Genomic DNA, 16262 nt, shown 5'->3' on the forward strand with positions numbered 1-16262 from the left:
CAGTGTTGGAAAGGTCGAACCGAGCGCTAACTATAATCCCAAACAACCGAAGCGCTAAGTGTTGAGTAAAACTGAGTTATTAAGCGACAAAGTCGAAAAATAATACCAAAATGGCCAAAAATCACACAAGACCAAGAATACCGAGCAGGCGGTAAGAGATAGCGGGTTGACGTAGAATACTTATAAGTTGGCCTCTACGAGACCTAAAAGTCGTCCATAGACAGCGAGAAGATCGGACCACTCTGGAAGGGTGATACGAGTGGTCAAAAATTGGCAAAAATGAAACATGGCTAAAATGGATTTGACTTGTGCACCGTATAGCTCCGGCTGTATGGCATGGATTGTTAAGCTAGGATATGTTTTGGAAAGGTAACACCCAGCGCTAGATACGACTAGAAGAAAGCAAAGCGCTAACTAGCATGATTTGGAAGTTATTAAGCGACAAAGTCGAAAAATGTTACCAAAATTGAAACTCGAGTACATTGGGCCAAAAAGTACAAGTTGTGAAATTTGGACTTACGAGTAAAATACCGAGCAGGCGGTAAGAGATAGAGACTTGGTGTAGAACAATTATATGTTGGGCATGTTATAACCTATATTTGGCCCGAACATAGTGACGAGATCGGTGGTACCCAAAAGGGTGGTACAGGTGTTAGATGGTTTTCCCAGAGCATAAGCTCCACATGATATGGAAAACGGGAAACATCATAACTTCGGCTGTATGGCATGGAATGGAACGAACAAGGTATCGATGGAAAGAGAAAAGGTAGCGCTAACTATAATTCCTACCAAGCAAAGCGCTAGCATGTGACCGTTCGGGTGTTATTGTGAGTCAAAGTCAGAAATTGTTACCACGAGAGGCGAAAATCCGACTAAGTCCATGAATACCGGGCTGGCGGTAAGAGATACGGCTTGGCCGTAGAACATTTATAAGTTGGCCAATACAAGACCTAAGTTTCGTCCATAGACGACAAGAAGATCGAAGATACGTGAAGGTGAGATATGGGCGTCCCAAAGTGGGCCTTTGAAAAAGTGACAAACTTCCCTTATAACAGCATACACCAAATATCTCTGGCTCTATGGCACCGAATAAGAAGTTGAGGTCAGCGATAGAAAGGTGATAGTCAGCGCTAAATATCATACGAACAGAGTGAAGCGCTAAAGGGAAAGGATCTTGGTGATATAAGGTGACAAAGTCGAGAAAAGTTGCCTCAAAATCATGAAAAATGTGAAAAAATGGCTAAGTCCCGGGTGCCTTAAGGGCAGGTTGATCGAATGTACCGAGCTGGCGGTACGAGATAGAGACTTGGTGTAGAACAATTATATGTTTGGCATGGCAAGACCTACATTTGGTCAATACAAAGTGAGAAGATCAAAGAAACCCGTAAGGGTGATATTGGTGTCCAAAGGTAAAAAGCACTAAGTCTTGGGAAACTTATATGAAGAAAAAGGACCCTGATGGGTCATATAGGATGGATCGAAAAATCGGCTAAGTCCCAAAATGGGGATGTCAGAACTACACTCAAATGTTACCACACCAAGCAAGGCAAACTTATATGAAGCAAAGGACCCTGATGGGTCATATGGTATTGGTCGAAAAATCGGCTAAGTCCCAAAATGGGGATGTCAGAACTACACTCATGTGTTACCACACCAAGCAAGGCAAACTTATATGAAGCAAAGGACCCTGATGGGTCATATGGTATTTTACGAAAAATCGGCTAAGTCCCAAAATGGTGATGTCAGAACTACACTAAAATGTTACCACACCAAGCAAGGCAAACTTATATGAAGGCAAGGACCCTGATGGGTCATATGGTATTTTACGAAAAATCGGCTAAGTCCCAAAATGGTGATGTCAGAACTACACTAAAATGTTACCACACCAAGCAAGGCAAACTTATATGAAGGCAAGGACCCTGATGGGTCATATGGTATGGATCGAAAAATCGGCTAAGTCCCAAAATGGGGATGTCAGAACTACACTAAAAAGTTACCACACCAAGCAAGGCAAACTTATATGAAGCAAAGGACCCATATGGGTCATATGGTATTTTACGAAAAATCGGCTAAGTCCTAAAATGGTGATGTCAGAACTACACTAAAATGTTACCACACCAAGCAAGGCAAACTTATATGAAGGCAAGGACCCTGATGGGTCATATGGTATTTTACGAAAAATCGGCTAAGTCCCAAAATGGTGATGTCAGAACTACACTAAAATGTTACCACACCAAGCAAGGCAAACTTATATGAAGGCAAGGACCCTGATGGGTCATATGGTATGGATCGAAAAATCGGCTAAGTCCCAAAATGATGATGTCAGAACTACACTCAAATGTTACCATACCAAGCAAGGCAAACTTATATGAAGGAAAGGACCCATATGGGTCATATGGTATTTTACGAAAAATCGGCTAAGTCCCAAAATGAGGATGTCAGAACTACACTAAAAAGTTACCACACCAAGCAAGGCAAAGTACCTAGGTGAACCCTAGGAAGAAACACGGACCAAGTCAGATGGCCTAAGTCAATAGAACAAGTGACCTAGGCAAAGTTGTATGGCGCTGAGGACCCTGAAAAATCTGGTTAGTGTAGTTTAGACAGGGTAGGATATTGGGTCGGCCGAACCCCCTTATTTTGGGTTTTGGCCTCATCAAGAAGCTACACCTAGGCAAACTGCCTAGGGTGAAAGTGCGAAGACCAATCGAATAGTAAGACAAGTTTTGACCGATCGCCCTAGGCAAGCTTGTATGAAGAAAGGGACCCTAAGGGTCATATGGAAATACATGAAAAATCGGCTAAGTCCCAAAATTGGGATGTCAGAACTACACTAAAAAGTTACCACATCAAGCAAGGCAAACTACCTAGGTGAACCCTAGCAAGAAACACGGACCAAGTCAGATGGCCTAAGTCAAGAGTGCAAGTGACCTAGGCAAAGTTGTATGACGGTGAGGACCCTGAAAAATCTGGTTAGTGTAGTTTAGACAGGGGAGGTTTTTGGGTCGGCTGAACCTCCTTATTTTGGGTTTTGACCTCCTCAAGAAGCTACACCTAGGCAAACTGCCTAGGGTGAAAGTGCGAAGACCAATCGAATAGTAAGACAAGTTTTGACCGATCGCCCTAGGCAAGCTTGTATGAAGAAAGGGACCCTATGGGTCATATGGAAATACATGAAAAATCGGCTAAGTCCCAAAATTGGGATGTCTGAACTACACTAAAAAGTTACCACAGCAAGCAAGGCAAAGTACCTAGGTGAACCCTAGGAAGAAACACGGACCAAGTCAGATGGCCTAAGTCAAGAGTACAAGTGACCTAGGCAAAGTTGTATGGCGCTGAGGACCCTGAAAAATCGAGTTAGTGTAGTTCAGACAGGGGAGGTTTCTGGGTCGGCTGAACCTCCTTATTTCGGGTTTTGGCCTCCTCAAGAAGACAGACCTAGGCAAACTGCCTAGGGTGAAAGTGCGAAGACCAATCGAATAGTAAGACAAGTTTTGACCGATCGCCCTAGGCAAGCTTGTATGAAGAAAGGGACCCTATGGGTCATATGGAAAAACATGAAAAATCGGCTAAGTCCCAAAATTGGGATGTCTGAACTACACTAAAAAGTTACCACATCAAGCAAGGCAAAGTACCTAGGTGAACCCTAGGAAGAAACACGGACCAAGTCAGATGGCCTAAGTCAAGAGTACAAGTGACCTAGGCAAAGTTGTATGGCGCTGAGGACCCTGAAAAATCGGGTTAGTGTAGTTCAGACAGGGGAGGTTTCTGGGTCGGCTGAACCTCCTTATTTCGGGTTTTGGCCTCCTCAAGAAGACAGACCTAGGCAAAGTGCCTAGGGTGAAAGTGCGAAGACCAATCGAATAGTAAGACAAGTTTTGACCGATCGCCCTAGGCAAGCTTGTATGAAGAAAGGGACCCTATGGGTCATATGGAAATACATGAAAAATCGGCTAAGTCCCAAAATTGGGATGTCTGAACTACACTAAAAAGTTACCACATCAAGCAAGGCAAAGTACCTAGGTGAACCCTAGGAAGAAACACGGACCAAGTCAGATGGCCTAAGTCAAGAGTACAAGTGACCTAGGCAAAGTTGTATGGCGCTGAGGACCCTGAAAAATCGGGTTAGTGTAGTTCAGACAGGGGAGGTTTCAGGGTCGGCTGGACCTCCTTATTTCGGGTTTTGGCCTCCTCAAGAAGACAGACCTAGGCGAATTGCCTAGGGTGAAACTGCGAAGACCAATCGAATAGTAAGACAAGTTTTGACCGATCGCCCTAGGCAAGCTTGTATGAAGAAAGGGACCCTTAGGGTCATATGGAAATTCATGAAAAATCGGCTAAGTCCCAAAATTGGGATGTCAGAACTACACTAAAAAGTTACCACATCAAGCAAGGCAAAGTACCTAGGTGAACCCTAGGAAGAAACACGGACCAAGTCAGATGGCCTAAGTCAAGAGTATAAGTGACCTAGGCAAAGTTGTATGGCGCTGAGGACCCTGAAAAATCGGGTTAGTGTAGTTAAGACAGGGGAGGTTTCAGGGTCGGCCAGACCTCCTTATTTCGGGTTTTGGCCTCCTCAAGAAGACAGACCTAGGCGAACTGCCTAGGGTGAAAGTGCGAAGACCAATCGAATAGTAAGACAAGTTTTGACCGATCGCCCTAGGCAAGCTTGTATGAAGAAAGGGACCCTACGGGTCATATGGAAATACATGAAAAATCGGCTAAGTCCCAAAATTGGGATGTCAGAACTACACTATAAAGTTACCACATTAGCAAGGCAGACTTGTATGAAGAACGGGACCCTGGTGAAAGTAGCAAATATCCCAAACCGAACATGAATATTATACACACAAGAGTACGAACATAAAGGAACACGGACCAAGGGTACCGAGAGAATCGGTACTATAGAACCCTCGTGGTTCTACACAAAGACTTTATGTTAGGGGTTCAAGCCCCATAGTACTCAAACGGTGACAGTAGCAAATATCCCAAAACGAACGTGAATCTTATTCACAAGAGTACGAACATAAAGGAACACGGACCAAGCGTACCGAGAGAATCGGTACTATAGAGCCCTCGTGGTTCTACACAAAGACTTTATGTTCGGGGTTCACACCCCAAATCGAACGTGGAATTTACTTTCTGATGGTCATGCGGTCGTCCAAAGGGGTCTAGTATCCTGGGATGACAAGCATCACGGGCACAGCTCGTATCAAAACAGTCGAAGAGGCCCGCGAAAGCTTGCTTTCCATGGCTATGCGATGCACAAATTGAGTTTACTCACCGTAGTATAAAACGAACGAACCGAACCTATCCGAGTAGGGATAATGGGCGCAGTAACATACTTCTGTGACCCAGCGAGAGTTGAACGAGGTGACATGAACTGTCAGTGGCTTATATCAGATGGGATACATACATGAGATTGCTTTCAAATCTACACTCGAAAACCTAACCAAGTAAAAGCGAACGTGGGGAGGATTCGAAACCGGTAACGAAATCTTAAGCTGGAAAGAGTCATCACTATGGATACATATTATGCGAAACCAATCAAGTGCTCATTACTGATCCAAAACCGAAGAGCACTAGTGAACACCTTAATCTCACCCTAGTTCACATCCAAGTGATCGACCACGTGTGTGAAGCAAAGACCAATCGAATTCCTGAATGAACCGAACACTATGAACAAATGGCCAAAAACGTTATAACTATCCAAACATACTACTATCTAGCGAAAGTCATCACGATGGAACCATACCATGATCTTTAACCTATAGCGCTCACCATATTCCTACCCAGAGTGCAAGTGAACAGATTGCTCACCCCTACCCAGTTCACAACCACGTGATCGACTAACATACCGAGGTTACCACAAGTCAAAGTTATACGTTTACAAGCGCAAGACCAATCGAAAACCCCGAAAGCAATCTCGACCCAAAATGTATTATCCGTGAGTGTAGTCGAGTCTCGTACTCGTCATCTGTAATCGTCGGATAGAATATCCAGTACACGGTTGTCTTTCCAAATGAAATCTACATACAGAACTCGCTCTTGGCAAATGGGTGGCAATGGCGCAATCAGGAGCGAGTTCCCGTCCGGGTGCCAAGTGATTGGCAAATGTCTGGGGGAAAGCAACCATATGTTGATTTGTCTGTTAGTGTACTGGGTGTTTGAGGTATGTAGTATCCACGCTTGGTTGGGTGTGTCAGAGGACCATGGATGCGTTCACAACCCCAATTGGGGTACATCGGGAATGATTTTGTGGAACCGATGTGCCCGGCACACACTAAGTTTTGTTGCAAGTTAATAGTGTGCCATGTCCGGGGGGGTTGTGATTAAACTCTGGTGAATTGCGTACTGTGGTGATTGGGGTATGAAAGCCCCGCAGTTGCAATGATCGGACGCGCCTAGCGTGTCCTTTAGTTGATGGTAGGGAAATGAAGGCCCTTGTCAGCTCACCTAAGTATTCATGGAAGTTTGGCATAAGGTCGCTGTGGTAGGGGTATGAAGGCCCCGTCAGCGCATGCACAATCGGGCGCACGAGCGCTTAGCGGAGTCGAATGCCGCTCAAGTGCCTGTCCGGTGCATCGGGTGTGTGTGTGATACGAGGGCAATGAGGTTCGCACGGGGGCTCGCCTCCCGTGTGCTACCGGACTTGACAACATATAGAACGTGGTGTTTGCTCCTCCGGGTGCAATGGGACAATGAACATTCGAACGCAAAGTCGGAATTCTGGTTGATCCTACCAGTAATATACGCTCGTCTCAAAGGTTAAGCCATGCATGTCTAAGTACAAACAGATTTAATGTGAAACCGCATAAGGCTCAGTATAACAGCTATAATTTACGAGATCATCAACCTAGTTACTTGGATAACTGTGGAAAATCTAGAGCTAATACATGCAACATGCCAGGACCCTCGCGGGAACTGGTGCACTTATTAGTCAAACCAATCGCGGGTTCTCCGTGTCATTGAGTTGAAGTCTGGATAATGATGCTGATCGTATGGTCTCGCACCGACGACAGATCTCGCAAATATCTGCCCTATCAACTATGGATGGTAGTATAGAGGACTACCATGGTTGCAACGGGTAACGGGGAATCAGGGTTCGATTCCGGAGAGGGAGCCTGAGAAATGGCTACCACATCCAAGGAAGGCAGCAGGCGCGTAAATTACCCAATCCCGGGACGGGGAGGTAGTGACGAGAAATAACAATATGAAACTCTTTAATGATGTTTCATAATTGGAATGAGTAGAGCATAAATCCTTCTACGAGGATCAAGTGGAGGGCAAGTCTGGTGCCAGCAGCCGCGGTAATTCCAGCTCCACTAGCGTATATTAAAATTGTTGCGGTTAAAACGTTCGAAGTTGATACTTGTCCAACACAGTCCGGCTCCGCCGACCCGGTCAACCCGTGGTCGGTGGGCCAAGTCGGAATCTGGTTGCGACTCAATGGTGTGGTAGGGCACCAAGTCTGTGTCATGGTGTGCCCTTCAACGGGTGCAAGTGTAACATAGAGCTCGACCGCTCACGTTTACCTTGAACAAATTAGAGTGCTTAAAGCAGGGTGCCCAAACGCCCTAGAATAATCTTGCATGGAATAATGGAATACGACCTTGGTCTAATCTTTCATTGGTTTGTACTCAGACCGGAGGTAATGATTAACAGAAGTAGTTGGGGACACTAGTATTACGGCGCGAGAGGTGAAATTCGTAGACCGTCGTAAGACTAACTAAAGCGAAGGCATTTGTCAAGGATGCTTTCTTTAATCAAGAACGAAAGTTAGAGGATCGAAGGCGATTAGATACCGCCCTAGTTCTAACCGTAAACGATGCCAACTAGCAATTGGGAGACGCTACAACCAGGTGCTCTCAGTAGCTTCCGGGAAACCAAAGTCAGGTTCCGGGGGAAGTATGGTTGCAAAGTTGAAACTTAAAGGAATTGACGGAAGGGCACCACAATGAAATGGAGCTTGCGGGCTCGCAGTCATTGCGGGGTCATTCCGGTCAAACGGTGTGACGGCGTGAACGCCTGGAATACTGGCCTCCTCGTGGCGCCACTGGACCCCCTGGAGACAGGGGTGACGAACAGAGATCCGGGTGGGAGGGGTACCCGACCTCCCGTGCACTATCAGGGTGATGACCCCGTTGGGCCGGGGTTATGGTAGTGTGCCGCAGACGGAACGGGCCTTGTAAGGTGTCTTTAATCCTGGTTTTAGATACCTAGCCCTCTGGTCTGTTTAGCCTCTCCGAGTGAGGGAGGTTAGGATGGACCCTATGTCAGCGGACAGGACCGCGAAGACATAGGGAGTGTTACGGAAGGGATTCACTCTCCTGGAAGTTTCACGAAAAGTCGCAGAAGTCAAAGTCCCGATGTGCTCTGTCGCCTCCCGGGGCGCAGGACTGAGACCGATGCGCAGGCCGCGAGTGGACGTTCGGATACGAAGGAGTTGGTGGTGCTTCTCCTGGGGTTGCTGGCGGGCGAGTATGATGGGATGGTCACATCGAAAGCCATGACCAGCAGCAGAACGGACGACGCTTGCGGCACAGGCGGGCACGTAAGTGCAGGCGCTAAGGCGCACAGTAGGAAGGTGACGGAAAGGTCTATGGGGCGACTTGCCATACGTCGATAGGGGATGCACCGGTGAGCGTTGGCACCAAGGTGGTACCTTTGCGACAATTGTCTCGTCAAACCGGAGACCAGACTGTCAAGGGCCTGGCACAAGACCAGCCAGGCCAAAGGAAGCACCAGCGGGTGCAGAACGCGGGCACATTAGTGCAGGCGCGAAAGCGCACAGTGTGGAGTGAGGGCAGGACAGGCTATGGGGCGACTTGTGATTTGTCGGTAAGGGATCCACTGCTAAGCGCTGCCGGTGATAACTATGCGATAATGAACAAGTCAATCCAGAAACCTGAACTGTCAAGGGCCTGGCACAACATCGGCCAGGGAAAGTGGATGAGGGCAAGTCCGACATAGACGCGACAAAGAATTGGTTGACGTAGGGCGCCGAGGATTGCCGACCAAGGCAACCAAGTCTTCCATGACTAAGTCAAGTCAGACGTTGGACGACCCCAGGGTGAAGGGAACAAGACTGGTTACTTAAGGTTTGTGATGCTTTGGGGAGGGATGCACCGGGGGTTGCTGACCCACCCGCCAATCGCGGTACCGAACCATCGCTGAACAACCTTTAGGACACCGGTCGAGTTCAGGGCCTTGTACATTCCAAACAGGCCACAAGGGACGGCACGTAGACCGAGCAGGAGCTTGGTTTTGCGGGCCAGCATGAGTAACATCAAGAAGTGTCAGATATCGGAGACCCAGCACGTAGACGAGGCAGGAGCCTAGTTTTGCGGGCTGACGCATCCGCATGATATTTGAACCTTAGTGCAAGTCCCATTTACGGGATTTTAGGAGGTAGTGGTGTCATGTAAGTCAGCTGTCGGATCGATCTTCTGAGCCGCTTAAGTTGCATTGCGCCGAGTCCGTCTCCTTAGGCTTGGGAAATAGCCCCTGGTAGTCAGGGTAGTACCTGTTAGACCTTTGGCGACACGCGCTTTCACCCTTCAGGAGTTAGTTGCGTGCCACAGTGTCCGTAAAGTGTGATTTTATCCTAGGGACAGATGCCTCTTCCGTCATCGCTTCTACCGTGTAGGTGCACAGCGTGACGGAAGGTTAAAGGCTCAGAGGAGGGAGTAATGTTGGTCATGGTCCCTCGGGGCCAAGGCCAATGTGAACCCTCGTCCAAAAAAAAAAATGAAATGGAGCTTGCGGTTCAATTTGACTCAACACGGGAAAACTTACCAGGTCCGAACTTATGGAGGTGAGACAGATTAATAGCTCTTTCTCAAATTTAAGGGTAGTGGTGCATGGCCGTTCTTAGTTCGTGGATTGATTTGTCTGGTTAATTCCGATAACGAACGTGACTCACATATGCTAACTAGAACGCAGTCAGCGTTAATGCGTCGATGCCGATTGGAACGGGTTAGGACCTTTCGGTGGAGTATGACCTGACACCTTCGCTGTTCGTGTGCGCAAGTGCACTTACGGTACGCTGCTTAGCAGGACAATTTGTGTTTAGCAAAATGAGATCGAGCGATAACAGGTCCGTGATGCCCTTAGATGTTCTGGGCTACACGCGTGCTACAATGTGGGTAGCAGCGTGTCTCCTATTCCGAGAGGAACGGGAAATCACTCAAATACTCACTTAGTAGGGATTATGGATTGCAATGGTCCATATGAACTCGGAACTTCTAGTAAGTGCTGGTCATCAGCCAGCGTTGAATACGTCCCTGCCCTTTGTACACACCGCCCGTCGCTACTACCGATGGATTATTTAGTGAGGTCTTTGGAGATGATCGTTCGCTGGATCCTCGTGAACCGCGTCTGCTTTATCGAAGTTGACCGAACTTGATGATTTAGAGGAAGTAAAAGTCGTAACAAGGTTTCCGTAGGTGAACCTGCGGAAGGATCATTAGTGGCCAAGTGATCCTTCCAGAAGTCCGAACCTGCGGGTTGAGACTTCGGCACAAGTTGCCATATGATAATTGACGAAACACTATAGAAGTCCGAACCTGCGGGTTGAGACTTCGGCACAAGTTGCCATATGATAATTGACGAAACACTATAGAAGTCCGAACCTGCGGGTTGAGACTTAGGCACAAGTTGCCTTATATAAAACTTCGAACAAATACACAAGTCCGAACCTGCGGGTTGAGACTTAGGCACAAGTTGCCTTATACATGACTTCGAACAAATACACAAGTCCGAACCTGCGGGTTGAGACTTAGGCACAAGTTGCCATATGAAAGTTGACGAAACACTAACAAGTCCGAACCTGCGGGTTGAGACTTAGGCACACGTTGCCTTATACATGACTTCGAACAAATACACAAGTCCGAACTTGCGGGTTGAGACTTAGGCACAAGTTGCCTTATACATACATTGGCCAAATAAACAGAAGTCCGAACCTGCGGGTTGAGACTTAGGCACAAGTTGCCATATTATATTCGATCAAACACTAAGTAGTCCGAACCTGCGGGTTGAGACTCAAGACCGTAACAAGATGTCACTATACAAGTCCGAACCTAAGGGTTGAGACTTAATGCGATCTAGATACCAAGTTGACATCCAATACCTGTTGAGCAAAACCAAAGATTCCCTGTTCTCGAATGATTACACTATATAACAGGGAATCATGAAGAAATCAAGCAAGCGTGAAACAAAGTCATCACTTGGGCATGCTCGATAGCCAACCACATGACCTTAACCTAAGAGAGCATGCAAACCACATGATACCTATAAACGATTAACCCGCCCTAGTTCAATCGTTCACCAAGTGATGACTTCAGTATGGCTAAGAGAAAAACTTTTAAATGGGAAAAACTCTAAGTCCGAACCTCCGGGTTGAGACTTCCGCGTCGGAGGTGGGCGCACCTCCTATCCGAAAGATGGTGAATCAGGGGTGTTCGATCAGCAATGGTCGGATGCCCCGTCGTAGTCCAACTATGACAATCAAAGTCAAGACCTCCGGGTTGAGACTTTCCGCGAGTACAAGCATAAAGGAACACGGACCAAGCCGTACCGAGAGAATCGGTACTAGAGCCCTCGTGGTTCTACATTGAGAGAGCCCTCGTGGTTCTCATTAGGGGCTTTATGCAAGTCGTACTCAATACTGTGGTGTGAAGTATAAAGTAGTCCTCGCCTGGTCCACGCTGCTTCGGCGGTCCTGGGTAAGATAGTTAATTCTAGCTTGCCCTATAGTGGAATGAGGACACTTAATGCTTCGTCTTTTAGCGGCGGCTAGACTCCTCCTCACGGGGAACGAGTTGACGCACACAGCGGCGGCTTACGCACTATGGCAATCATGGATGCCTGAAGATTCCGTGAAGTTCTCCCCTGGTCCACGCTGCCTCGGCAGTCCTGGGTAAAATGGAATATTTCCAGCTTGCCCTATAGTGGAAGAGGACTATCAAACAATACAAAGTCAAGACCTCCGGGTTGAGACTTTCCGCGTCGGTGGTGTCGCGCACCGCCTATCCGAAAGATGGTGTAACAGGGGTGTTCGATCAGCAATGGTCGGATGCCCCGTCATAGTCCAACTATGACAACCAAAGTCAAGACCTCCGGGTTGAGACTTTCCGCGTCCGGAGGTACGCGTACCGCCTACCCGAAAGATGGTGTGCTTCTGGGGTATTCGATGAGTCGGATACCCCGTCGTAGTCCAACTATGACAATCAAAGTCAAGACCTCCGGGTTGAGACTTCCGCGTCCGGAGGTACGCGTACCGCCTACCCGAAAGATGGTGAATCAGGGGTGTTCGATCAGCAATGGTCGGATGCCCCGTCGTAGTCCAACTATGACAATCAAAGTCAAGACCTCCGGGTTGAGACTTCCGCGTCCGGAGGTACGCGTACCGCCTACCCGAAAGATGGTGAATCAGGGGTGTTCGATCAGCAATGGTCGGATGCCCCGTCGTAGTCCAACTATGACAATCAAAGTCAAGACCTCCGGGTTGAGACTTTCTGCGAGTACATGCATAAAGGAACACGGACCAAGCCGTACCGAGAGAATCGGTACTAGAGCCCTCGTGGTTCTACATTGAGAGAGCCCTCGTGGTTCTCATTAGGGGCTTTATGCAAGTCGTACTCAATACTGTGGTGTGAAGTATAAAGTATAGAGTCCTCCACTGGTCCACGCTGCTCCGGCGGTCCTGGGTAAGATAGTTCATTCTAGCTTGCCCTATGTGGAAGAGGACTCAATACCCTACCTGTTGAGCTTGAAACAAAGTCATCACTTGGGCATGCTCATATTGCCATACAATATTCCATTATCTACTAATGAGCATGCAGCTATATGATTATAACCTGTAAACGATTACCCCGCCGTAGTTCAGCGCTTCAACCAAGTGATGACTTCAGTATGGCTAGTGTGTGAAGTATAAAGTATAGTCCTCCCCTGGTCCACACTGCTTCGGCGGTCCTGGGTAAGATAGTTAGTTCTAGCTTGCCCTATGTGGAAGAGGACACCATACTTAATACTGTGGTGTAATGAACAAAGTATAGTCCTCCACTGGTCCACGCTGCTTTGCAGTCCTGGGTAAGATAGTTAGTTCTAGCTTGCCCTATGTGGAAGAGGGCATACAAGACAAAGTATAGTTCTCCCCTGGTCCACGCTGCTCCGGCGGTCCTGGGTAAGATAGTTAATTCTAGCTTGCCCTATGTGGAAGAGGACTCAATACCCTACCTGTTGAGCTTGAAACAAAGTCATCACTTGGGCATGCTCTATAGCCAATCACATGACATTAACCTAAAAGAGCATGCAGCGTATTATCCCAATGCAAAGTAAACGATAGACTCGCCCTAGTTCAGTGCTTCAACCAAGTGATGACTTCAATTTGGCTAGTGTGTGAAGTATAAAGTATAGTCCTCCCCTGGTCCACACTGCTTCGGCGGTCCTGGGTAAGATAGTTAATTCTAGCTTGCCCTATGTGGAAGAGGACACCATACTTAATACTGTGGTGTAATGAACAAAGTATAGTCCTCCACTGGTCCACGCTGCTCCGGCGGTCCTGGGTAAGATAGTTCATTCTAGCTTGCCCTATGTGGAAGAGGGCATACAAGACAAAGTATAGTTCTCCCCTGGTCCACGCTGCTTCGGCGGTCCTGGGTAAGATAGTTAATTCTAGCTTGCCCTATGTGGAAGAGAGCATACATGAACCAAGAACGAAGGTTATGATCGAGGAATGATTCGACAACTAACCGATGGTATGAAATGTGAAGAATTCAAGCAAGCACACAATCAAGTCATCACTTGGGCATGCTCGATAGCCAACCCTATGACATTAACCTAGTAGAGCATGCGAAAACCAATATATATGTAAACGATGCCCCTCCCTAGTTCAGCGCTTCAACCAAGTGATGACTTCAGAATGGCTAAATCAAATCGGTTCAAAACATACCATCGGTACCCTATTGAAACACACAAGTCGATATCAAACCTCATGATTGTGTCGTCCTCCACTGGTCCACACTGCTCCGGCGGTCCTGGGTAAGATAGTTCATTCTAGCTTGCCCTATGTGGAAGAGGGCACATTACTCAATACTGTGGTGTTATGAACAAAGTATAGTCCTCCACTGGTCCACGCTGCTTCGGCGGTCCTGGGTAAGATAGTTAGTTCTAGCTTGCCCTATGTGGAAGAGGGCATACAAGACAAAGTATAGTTCTCCCCTGGTCCACGCTGCTTCGGCGGTCCTGGGTAAGATAGTTAATTCTAGCTTGCCCTATGTGGAAGAGAGCATACATGAACCAAGAACGAAGGTTATGATCGAGGAATGATTCGACAACTAACCGATGGTATGAAATGTGAAGAATTCAAGCAAGCACACAATCAAGTCATCACTTGGGCATGCTCGATAGCCAACCTCATGACATTAACCTAGTAGAGCATGCGAAAACCAATATATATGTAAACGATGCCTCCCTAGTTCAGCGCTTCAACCAAGTGATGACTTCAGAATGGCTAAATCAAATCGGTTCAAACCATACCATCGGTACCCTATTGAAACACACAAGTCGATATCAAACCTCATGATTGTGTAGTCCTCCACTGGTCCACGCCGCTTCGGCCGTCCTGGGTAAAATGGAACATTCCAGCTTGCCCTATGTGGAAGAGGGCACATTACTCAATACTGTGGTGTGAAGTATAAAGTTCAGTTCTCCCCTGGTCCACGCTGCTTCGGCGGTCCTGGGTAAGATAGTTCATTCTAGCTTGCCCTATGTGGAAGAGGACACTTCATACTTCGTCTCTAAGCGGCGGCTTGACTCCTCCCTACGGGGAACGGGTTTACGCGCACAGCGGCGGCTTACGCACTATGGCAGTCATGGATGCCTTACGTTTCTATGAAAAGTGTGTTCCTCCCCTGGTCCACGCTGCTTCGGCAGTCCTGGGTAAGATAGTTAGTTCTAGCTTGCCCTATGTGGAAGAGGACACGTAGACTTACTGTGGTGTGAAGTATAAAGTTCAGTTCTCCCCTGGTCCACGCCGCTTCGGCCGTCCTGGGTAAAATGGATTCATCCAGCTTGCCCTATGTGGAATGAGGACACTTTATGCTTCGTCTCTAAGCGGCGGCTTGCTCCTCCCTACGGGGAACGGGTATACGCGCACAGCGGCGGCTTACGTTATGGCAGTCATGGATGCCTTACGTTTCCATGAAAAGTGTGTTCCTCCCCTGGTCCACGCTGCTTCGGCAGTCCTGGGTAAGATAGTTAGTTCTAGCTTGCCCTATGTGGAAGAGGACACGTAGACTTACTGTGGTGTGAAGTATAAGGTTCAGTTCTCCCCTGGTCCACGCCGCTTCGGCCGTCCTGGGTAAAATGGATTCATCCAGCTTGCCCTATGTGGAATGAGGACACTTTATGCTTCGTCTCTAAGCGGCGGCTTGCTCCTCCCTACGGGGAACGGGTATACGCGCACAGCGGCGGCTTACGCAAGTTAGTCACCCTCGGCAGTGGATCACTCGGCTCATGGATCGATGAAGACCGCAGCTAACTGCGCGTCATAATGTGAACTGCAGGACACATGAACATTGATAAGTTGAACGCATATTGCACGTCGTGGGAACCTACCATGATGTACAGATGACTGAGCGCTTATATTTGAGAAATGTATCGCATACATTTAACTACGCCGTGACACCCGTCACGAGACGTGCACCATGATGTTAACTAGGGTCGCGACGACCCGCTAGCATTAAAGAACCCGTGGTTTACAATATACTGGCATTGGAATTCGAAGTATTTAGAGCGTCCGTGTTCCCGCGTGAGGCGGAAGTACGAGGAGAAGGCGTGCTTGTGGTGTCTGTGGTGGTGTTTACTGATGTCTAGCTTCAGCTTATTTATTTATTTAAATAGAAGCGAAGATGTCAAAGTAGCGTCGAAGCAGCAGCGGTAGCACAAATGATTCAAGTATGGAAGTTGACCAAAGGAACACAAACAAACTAGCGTATGGGCAAAGGAAGGTATCAGTGAGTTAAACCACACGCGGGCTAACAGCCCGTTAACCGAGTCCAACGGTACATATTGGACATTGAAACAAAGTAGTCGCAAGCCAGATGTGACGATAACAACCGCAAGGTACATAAGCCTCAGTTCATGTGTGACAACCCCCTGAATTTAAGCATATTAATAAGGGGAGGAAAAGAAACCAACCGGGATTCCCTGAGTAGCTGCGAGCGAAACGGGAGAAGCTCAGCACGTAGGGGTGGCGG

At 47.7% G+C, this 16262-nt stretch overlaps 2 non-coding genes across 2 annotated transcripts in view; both read left to right on the top strand.

Annotated features, from left to right (window-relative positions):
* Positions 1-15492: 15492 nt before the first annotated feature.
* LOC131291861 (5.8S ribosomal RNA) lies at positions 15493-15647 on the top strand. The gene has a single exon (XR_009189606.1). It is a non-coding gene; the product is annotated as a 5.8S ribosomal RNA (ribosomal RNA).
* Positions 15648-16134: 487 nt separating this feature from the next.
* Positions 16135-16262, top strand: part of LOC131291881 (large subunit ribosomal RNA) — a 4092-nt gene continuing 3964 nt past the window's right edge. Inside the window, exon 1 of the ribosomal RNA XR_009189625.1 lies at positions 16135-16262. This exon is cut by the window's right edge and continues 3964 nt beyond it. This is a non-coding gene — a ribosomal RNA (large subunit ribosomal RNA).

Source organism: Anopheles ziemanni (assembly GCF_943734765.1).
Source record: "Anopheles ziemanni chromosome X unlocalized genomic scaffold, idAnoZiCoDA_A2_x.2 X_unloc_17, whole genome shotgun sequence".
Taxonomy (NCBI): Eukaryota; Metazoa; Arthropoda; class Insecta; order Diptera; family Culicidae; genus Anopheles; species Anopheles ziemanni.